Source organism: Cavia porcellus, unplaced genomic scaffold (genome assembly GCF_034190915.1).
Source record: "Cavia porcellus strain 051 isolate PalLab524CR breed Dunkin Hartley unplaced genomic scaffold, mCavPor4.1 scaffold_37, whole genome shotgun sequence".
In the NCBI taxonomy this organism is placed as follows: Eukaryota; Metazoa; Chordata; class Mammalia; order Rodentia; family Caviidae; genus Cavia; species Cavia porcellus.
Window position 1 is genome coordinate 7,616,305 of NW_026947520.1, and position 9,308 is coordinate 7,625,612.

The following is a 9,308-nucleotide window of genomic DNA, read 5'->3' on the forward strand; positions in this document are numbered from 1 at the left end:
TTTAATTTATTCAAACATTTAATACAATATGAAAGATATTGTATTAGTAAAAGAGAAAATAATTTTTAAAAATATATTTTGTGGTAATTTGTTCTTCAAGAGTAGAAAACAAGAGTACCATGCATTACACAGAAAAGTAAATATCATGGGAAATGAAGGCACAATTATTTAAAGCAAATATATCAAGATGATTACAAGCTAGAAAATAGAAAAAAATTTTCTTGCAAAATTCAAAACTACATTTTATTTTTACTTACATGTATGCTTAGGAAATACCAGAAATTTCTCTGTGGCTCAATTGGTTACAATTCAAATATCTTATGATGAAATAATACCCATGTGTAAAACCCCAACAAACAAAAACCATATGTTCTTGTAAACATCTAAAACACATTGAGATGGAAAAAACTTGGAGAATGATATGTATAGTACAATGATTTCACTAAATTTGAGGTATTTTCATTGATGAAGTTAAATACTTTATATTGCTAATGAATATGCATACATACATAAAATTTTTAAAACAATTTAAAAAATTGTAAGCATACAGACCAAACTCTTGATGGTGGCCTGTGAAAAATGGAGGAAAGATGAGAATGAGTTTAGAGGATTGGGTTGGGGAGGGGGACCAATTTTTATAAAAATATCTTTTTCTCTGCAAGTAAATGTGTGAAGACACTATTTCTGCAATGAGATATGTGGACTGCTTGTCTTATTTTTTGTACTTTTCTGCATTTTAATAATTCACAAAATTAAAAGGATAGGGTGATGATGAGAATTCTGAAACTGTAGACATCAAATTTTATGGAATTAATTCCCAATCAAACACTAACATTTTACAAAAACTATTTCTAAATATTTTATCAACAGTGAGTGAACAGAGTTATTCTATGTAACATGAAATTATTCCTTTTTAATTTTTTTCATTTTAAAGAGAATAAGAAAAAAGAGGACATAACAAACTGATCAGATCAAACAATGCAAGTAACACAGCATTTTATCACAAAACAACCCATAATTAACAGTAACTACCATAATGTCTCTTTCTTTGAAATAGTCGAGCACAGCTTTATATACAATAGTGTCTAGAAAGAACTGAAGATGATCACATTTTCAGGAACAGTAGCAGAAAGGGACTGTGGAGCAGAGCAGGCAACTGGATGGATGGAAGATGAAGGGGACCAATGGCAGGAGGATAGTGTGGTAGAGATAAGCTAGTATATGTGGATTGTAATCAGTAATGTAGACGTCCTGAACTTATCAATAAAATGAAATAGAGGCAGAATGAATCAGGAGACAAAATTAACCAATATGTTGTATAAAATAAACACATTTGACTTGAAAGAAAATGGACAAACTGAAGTTTGGGGTAAATTATACAATACTCCTTGAGACAGACTCAGAGAAAAAGTAGATTTAGCTTTCCCAACAACTACAGAATGGAAAGGAAAGATTCAGTATTTTCATACAATGAAATACTATTAAGCAATAAAGAATTATAACCTTGATCTCCATGTAGTACAGAGAGTGTACCACAGACAACACAGGGAAAAGCATTCAGTCAAAACAGATTCTTTTTTAAATTTTTATTTTAAACAGGGTAAAATTAAAAAGAACCAAACAGAAGAGAGCAGAAGAAAACAGAGTGATACAGATTTAAAAGCAAGACAAAAGGAGATCATCATTGTCTTTCATATTGCCTCTTGCTTTCTTCTAAATAATTGTCCATATTTTCACACACAATGAATTCATACAAAACAAAATGTTACTAAACTGACCAGAACAAAATGATCAAGGTATTTTTGGCCTTCAAAACCAGATAAGAGGGAAATCAACAATGGCTGTCGTAATGTCTCTTGTTCTTTTCAAAATATCTTGCCCTACCTTCAAGTGCGTTGAAATTAAATAATGAAAAACAGACTAAAATCACACTGAACAAAGAATAATAGTATTTCTGCATTTCACAGCCTGATGATACATAATTAGCACTGGATAACATCGTGTCTGTTTTTCTTGAAAGTAGCTGTTCATTTCATCATGTTTTATATAAGCGATACTCATAAACTGCTTAGGAGAAGTTTTGTACTTATGTGTATTTCTACATTTATGCCTATCATTTTGTATTAGAGGGAAAAACAAAATTAAACAAAAAATTCCTAGAAAAGCACACACACATGAAAAGACAAATAACAATATCAAAGAGGCCAAAATACTCACAATTTAGGCCTTCAAAACAAGGTGGTAGGAACATAGCTAGGGTTGTTATTTTGCAGAATGATTTTCAAGAGTTCCTCAGATCACCATACAATAATATGCACAAGAGTTCAAATCTTATGAATGTTAATTATTTTGTTCTAACTTACAGGCTTTGTAGTACAATTATCTTATTTGTCATAAGTGTGTTTATATAATTTTAGCTATATTTTTCCTTTCTCTTTCTTTTTCCTCACTTCCCTGAGATATTATTTTTCCCACTTAACCATATTCTTATTCTTTCACTACATTTAGTGAGTTTTTTGTAGCTTATGCACTCTTAGCATTTCTTACACTAGGGAGACTATATGGTATTTATGCATGTGAGTTTGATTTATTTCACAAATGAGTATGGTCTCAAGTTGCATCCACTTATTATAAATATCTCAATATGATCATTCTTTACATCTGAGCAGTAATCCACTGTATAGGAATAGCACATCATTTTTATCCATTCCTCAGTTGAAGGGAATTTAGGTTGTTTCCAGGATCTGACTATTAAAAATCATACTGCTATAAACATGGGTGCACATATATCACTGTGGTAGGATATTTTTAGGTCTCTTGGGAATATGCCGAGAAGTGGAATAGCTGGGTCAAATGGAACTTCCATTACCAGCATTTTAAGAAATATCCAGACTGACCTCCACAGTGGATGCACCAATCGGCACTCTCACCAAGGGTGCAGAAGTCTTCCTTTTTGCCCTGCAGCCTTTGCAAAATTAGTTGCTAACGGTTTTCTTTATTCCAGCCATTCTTTCTGGAGTGAGATAGAATCTCAGTGTGGTATTAATTTGCATTTCTTTAATGACCAATGATGCTGAACCTTTTTTCATGTATTTATTTACGATTTGTATTTCTTTATCTGAGACCTGTGTATTCATGTCAGATGCCCATTTTTGAGTTGGGTCTTGGTATTTCAGGTACCTAGGTTTTTAAAAATTCTTTATATCTTCTATACAGAAGTACTTGGTCTGTGGGACAGTTCACTATGTTTTTTTCAAATATGTGGATTTTCTTTTGACTATGCTGTAAACTTCTTTCAACGTGCAAAAATTCTACATTAAGATGTGATCACAGTTATTATTTCTGTGATATATTTCATGAGCAGTTGATTCTTCTTCATGAATTCTGTACCTATTCCTCTGTCTTCAAGATTTCTGTCTACTTTGTCTTTCAGCAGATTTAGTGTCTCTGTTTTAATAATTAGATTGTTAATACATTTTGGCTTTCATTTAGTACATGGGATAGGCTTGCGTGTAGTTTTACTTTTTGGCATATTAAGATCCAGATTTTTCCAGCACAATTTATTAAAGGAACTATCTTTCTTCCAGTGAATGAGTTTGGCCCTTTTATCAAAGATAAGGTTGCTGAGTGTGTTTGTAGTTGCTGGTTATACTCCTAATGTTGTAGTGAGACAAGTTACTTCAGGGACAAAGCACATTAGTAAAAGCCCTGGACAGATTAATTTAGCACAGCTTCAACTTCAGTATATGCAACAGCAAATGTATGCACAGAGAAAACTCAGCAGCTGCAATGGATGAGGAATCAGCAACCACTAGCTCCCACACCACTACCAACAACAACAACACAGAAGTACCCTAGACAAACAGCCCCTCAGATGTTACAGCAACAGGCTCCAAGATTGTTCAGTATGCAAACAATGCAAAAAGGTAACATGAGCTGTGGAGCTTTTCAAGCAAATCAAATGAGACTGGCTCAGATTTCTGCCAGAATTCCAAGGATGCCCAGGCACAGCGTTCCTCAGTATCCCATGATGCAACCACATCTCCTGAGGCAACACTCAAACCCAGGGCATGATGCAACTTTTCTTATCATATCAGTACACAATATCACAAACAACCCAAGAAACCCTACTATAGCAACTATGGCAAATGCAAGCCAAAGCCCCAACAGCCCATCTGTTACAGCAATAGAACTCATCCCCTCAGTTACTATCTAGAATATCTTCTATCCTTGCCTGATATTCCACCCATATACCTGGAAGATGCTGACACAAGCAGTTAAATAAGCTACCAGGTAGATACATCTCAGACAGTCACCTACTCCCAAAGTCTACAAGCACCATGAATCCTTCCTTCCCCAGGACTCTGTACCTTATCTCCAGGATTATCAGGTTTATCCAATTCTCACACACCTGTGAGATCTCCTCGTACTTCTAGTACTGGCAGTAGTTGCAGCTGTGAGTCATCAGGAAGAACTGCTGAGAAGATTGGTTTTAGTTTGAAATCTGATCAAGTGAATGTCAAGCAAGAACCTGGGACTGAGGAAGAGGTCTGTAGTTTTTCAGGAGCTGTGAACAGGAAAAGACTGAGCATGGGAGGAAGAGTGACTCCACGTGGAGCAGTCCTGAGCATAAGTTGGCATCACCTGTGTCAACCAACCTGGATTTAGATAGTGAGTTAGGTGTGTTAGCAAGCTTGGAAAATCATGTGAAATCTGAACCTGCAGATTTGAATGAAAGCTGCAAGTAGTCAGGACTCAGCAATCTAGTTAATGAAACGTCTCCAATTCGAAGCCATATTCACATGGAAGCAAAGACTGGTGGAAATGGCAACATCAAAGATGCTGATTCAAATGAAGACTTGTGTGCTGTCTGCCAAAATGGAGGGGATCTCTTGTGCTGTGAAAAATATCTAAAGGTCTTCTAAATTTCCATATTCCAATACTTCTTAGGTTTCCAAGTGGGGACTGGATATTCATATTTTGCAAGGATACTTGGAAGCCAGAAGTTGAATATGAATGTGATAGTTTGCAACACATCCAGAAGGGGAAAGCTGCACAAGGATTAAGCCCAGTGGAACAAAGGAAAAGGGAAAGTCTCCTGTTTTATCTCTATTGCCATGAATTAAATATGGAATTCTAGGAGCTGGTACCTGCTTTGATACCAAACTACTTTAAAATTATAAAAATAGCATTGGATTCATCCACTATTCAAAAGAAGCTTCAGAAAAAACATTCTCAATATTACCAAATTCCAGATGATTTTGTGGCTGATGTTCATTTGATCTTCAAGAATTGTGAAAGGTTAATGAAATGATGAGATTTGTTCAAGTTTATGCAAACACAAGACATTGTTAATTTTTTGTACCAGGGATCACACTCACAACTGTGGGCTTGCAAGGCAGGCACTTATGCTGCTGAGTTAAATCCCCAGCCCATCACACAAGAGCTTGATTTGAACAATGATTCAGCAATATCTCATGCAGGGAAAGCAGTTGTATTGACTTTGAAGATAATTTCATAGAGATCTACTCAGAAAGGACCTTCACACGTTTGCCAGAGTTTAAACCGGAAGACGATGATAGCGAGGTAACTGAAAGCTCTGATTAAAACTTTATACAGCTTCACAGAAAACACCTTAAATCAGATGAGGACCAGTACATATAAATCAAACTAACATGGAATTAAAGCAGCTGTTTGAAAAAGAAAGAGAAAAAGAAAGAAAGAAAGAAAGAAAGAAAGAAAGAAAGAAAGAAAGAAAGAAAGAAAGAAAGCCATATATTTAAGGTTTGTTGTAATATGTCTTGCCTTCAGTGTGCATCTCCTTAAAGAACCTGGTAGCTCTTACACAGTATTAGATTGAAATAATGGACAGATGATATTATTGTCAAGAAAGGTGAACAAAACAAAAATTTTTCACTCAACTTTTAAAAGTACACAAAACAAACATTTTCATTTTTCAGAAGCTAAAAAACGAAATGAGAAAAATAAAAACCAGAGATGTCTTTAAAAAGAAAGGTGGGTGTGTCTGTGCACCACACTCAGGCCTGGATAGTTAAGAGCATTTCTCTCAGAGGTCAAGGAACTCCCCAGGTTCCAACCACACTCGACTGACTCCACAGGTCTTGGGCCTACCGGGACCAACCCTGTGAGCCTCTCTCAATCCGGGGAACTTGATGGCACATAGCCACACTCCTCTGGCTACACAGGTTTCTGGCCTTTCTTGGGCTCCCCCAGTGACCCTTTCTCAATTTAGGAAACTGCATCACCAGAGGTGAGTGTCCATGTACCATCCCAGCCCCAGGAGGTTAACATAATTGCTCTCAGTTGTCAAGGAACTGCCCAGCTTCCAGCCACCTAAACTAGACTAGATTTTTGTGGGAGGAATTGTGACCTGGCTAGATTATGCCCAACAACCTTCTTCAATTAGTGGAGTTGATTTAACACAAATTGAGTTTGAGTCCTTGGATGGGGATGGCTTTGGATCATTATCCACAGTGGTTAGGTGCCTGCCCAGCTTCCTGGAACATTGGAAGTCACATGGGAGTTCCAGAGGGCCAGACTGGACCATGCTCAGCAACCTGCATTCCATCCCAAATGCCGAGGGTATAGAAGATGATTACCAACAGGCCTAAGGGAAGCCTTGCAACAAAACTTGAAACAGGGAAATATAGGACAATGACAGAACAAAGGACAAAAATACATTCTCAAACCTCAAGCCCATCCCAAGAAACCTTAGGAGATATGTACATAGAAGAAATTTTATGCTATACACCTGAACTACCTGAAATAAGAGCAACTGAAATAAAAAAGCAACTCTGGGAAGCTTTAAAGGTATTAAAACAAAAAATAATTTCCCAGGTAAAAGAAAAAAGGATAAAAGTAATTAAAGAGATGCTAAACACATCTAAAACAGACATAGTTAAAAAATTATGGGGACAAAACCAAAAGATAGAATCCCTGGATGAACAATGTAAGAAGCAAACAGAATACCTAAAGCATATTCAGTGAGTTTTAAAGGAAACAAAAAAATTTCATCAAAAGTTGTCAAAACCGACTCAAGGAAAGTTAAGATAGAATTTCACCTTGAAGACAAGATTGCAGCTAGTAAACAGGAATGGAAAAATCTTTTAAAAATAACAGGGAATCAGGAAATAACAATCCAACAGCTGTGTGATGATACAGAAAAAAACTCCATAAGATTCATATGGATAAAAAAAAAAAAGAAGGGACAGCACAAATGATTTCAAGATATTTAGAGAAGTAAAAGCTGAAAATTTCCCAAGTGTAGAAGAGAAACTGACATTAGGATCACCACAGCATATAAAACTCCAAAAAGCCATATCAAAATAAAATTAAACCCAGACATATAATAATCACCATCCCAGAAATCCAACAAAAGAACAGAATATTAAAAACTCTTAAAGAGAAATGATATATCACCATAATGGAAAACCTATCAAAGTCACAGAAGACTTCTCAGCACAAACAATGAAGTCAAAAAGAGCATCGAGTGAAGTATCCCAGTTCCTAAAATAAAATGATTTCCAACCTAGAATGATGTACCCTGTAAAACTGTCCTTGGATGGATAAATCAGATACTTCCATGACAAATAACAGCTGAAGAACCTCATGATCACCAAGCCAATCCTGCAAAGATTACTGAAAGGCAGTTTAGATACACTTAGAAAAAACACTAAGCAAAGCAAACAATAAAGTCTGCTTTATCTTTCTGTTTAGAACTGTTTAGAACTGAAAAATAAAGATAAAGATGTGACAGCAGAAAGATTATACATCAACAATAAACAAATATATAACAGTTATAACCATGAATGTTAATAGTCTCAATCCACCAATTAAAAGAAAAAGACTGGCACAATGGATCAAGAAATAACATCCAGCTATATGCTGTCTACAAGAAACTCATCAAAATCTTCAATGAAATTGAAAGGGAAGCAATCATTTCTAAGTCATTCTTGGAAGCAAATTTTACTCTAGTACAAAAACTTGAGAAAGACCCAAGTAAAAAACAGAACTACAGGCCAATTTCCGTAATGAACACAGATGAAAAATCCTGAGTAAAAGAGTGGCAAATAGGATGCAGCATATCATCAAGAAAATTATACATTCCATTAATGCAGGGATGCTTCAATAAACATAAATCAATAAATGTAATCCACCATGACAGTAAAACAAAAAATAAGAATCACATGATCATTTCTATAGATGCATATAAAGCTTTTGATATGATTCAAAATTCATTCATAATAAGAAACTTGCAGGAATTTGGAATACATGGTCTTTGCATCAATATGATAGAGGCCATCTATGACAAACCAACATACATCATCATATTAAATGGCCAAAAACTGAAGGCCTTTACATTAAAATCAGGCACAAGATAAGGATGTCTCTTCATGCTTATGCAACATAATACTGGAAATGCTAACCAGAACAATTAGGCAAGAAAGAAAAATAAAAGGGGTAAAGACAGTAAAAAAGGAAGTTAAATCATCATTACTTGAAGATGGCATGATACTGTACATAGAAGACCACCAAAACTCTATTTAAAGACTCCTACATATAATAAAGAAATTCAGCAATGTAGCTGAATACAAAATCAATACTCAAAAATCAATAGCATTCCTATAAACTACAACAGAATCACTGAGAGAATAACAAGAAGCCACACCCTTTACGTGAGCATCTAAAAAAGTACTACATAGAAATTAATATCTAGAAAGAAAAAAAAAGAAAGAAATGAAAAATCTATACATGGACAATTATAATGCCCCGGGAAGAAACTGAAGATTATTTCAGAAAATGCAAAGTCATCTCTTGCTCACAAATAGGAAGATTAAATATAGTTTAAATTTCCATTCTACCAAAACTGTTATACAGATTCAATGCAATAATGATAAAAATACTAACAACATATGTCAGATCTAGGGAAATCACTGGTAGAATTCATATGGAACCAGAAGAGACATAGAATAGCAAAGACAATTCTAAGCAGCAAAAGCAAGTTAGGAGGCACCACAATCCTTTATGTGAACTTATACTACGAAGCAACTGTCGTAAAATCCAACATGGTATTTGAATAAAAACAGGTCTAAAGACCAGTGGAATGGATTAGAAGACAAACCACAAGTACACACACACTCAACCACCTTATCTTTAATAAAGGGGCCAAATATTTGGAAAAATGATAGTCTCTTTAAGAAATAGGATGGAATAACTGGCTTTCCATGTTCCCAAAACTAGACCTGGATTCATGCCTATCACCATGTACTAAATTAAAATCTAAATGG

The 9,308-nt window shown here is 35.1% G+C and overlaps 1 pseudogene; it reads left to right on the forward strand.

The window, feature by feature from the left end:
* Positions 1-1,101: 1,101 nt before the first annotated feature.
* On the forward strand, positions 1,102-5,685 carry LOC100735688 (E3 ubiquitin-protein ligase TRIM33-like; annotated as a pseudogene).
* The last annotated feature ends 3,623 nt before the right edge of the window (positions 5,686-9,308 follow it).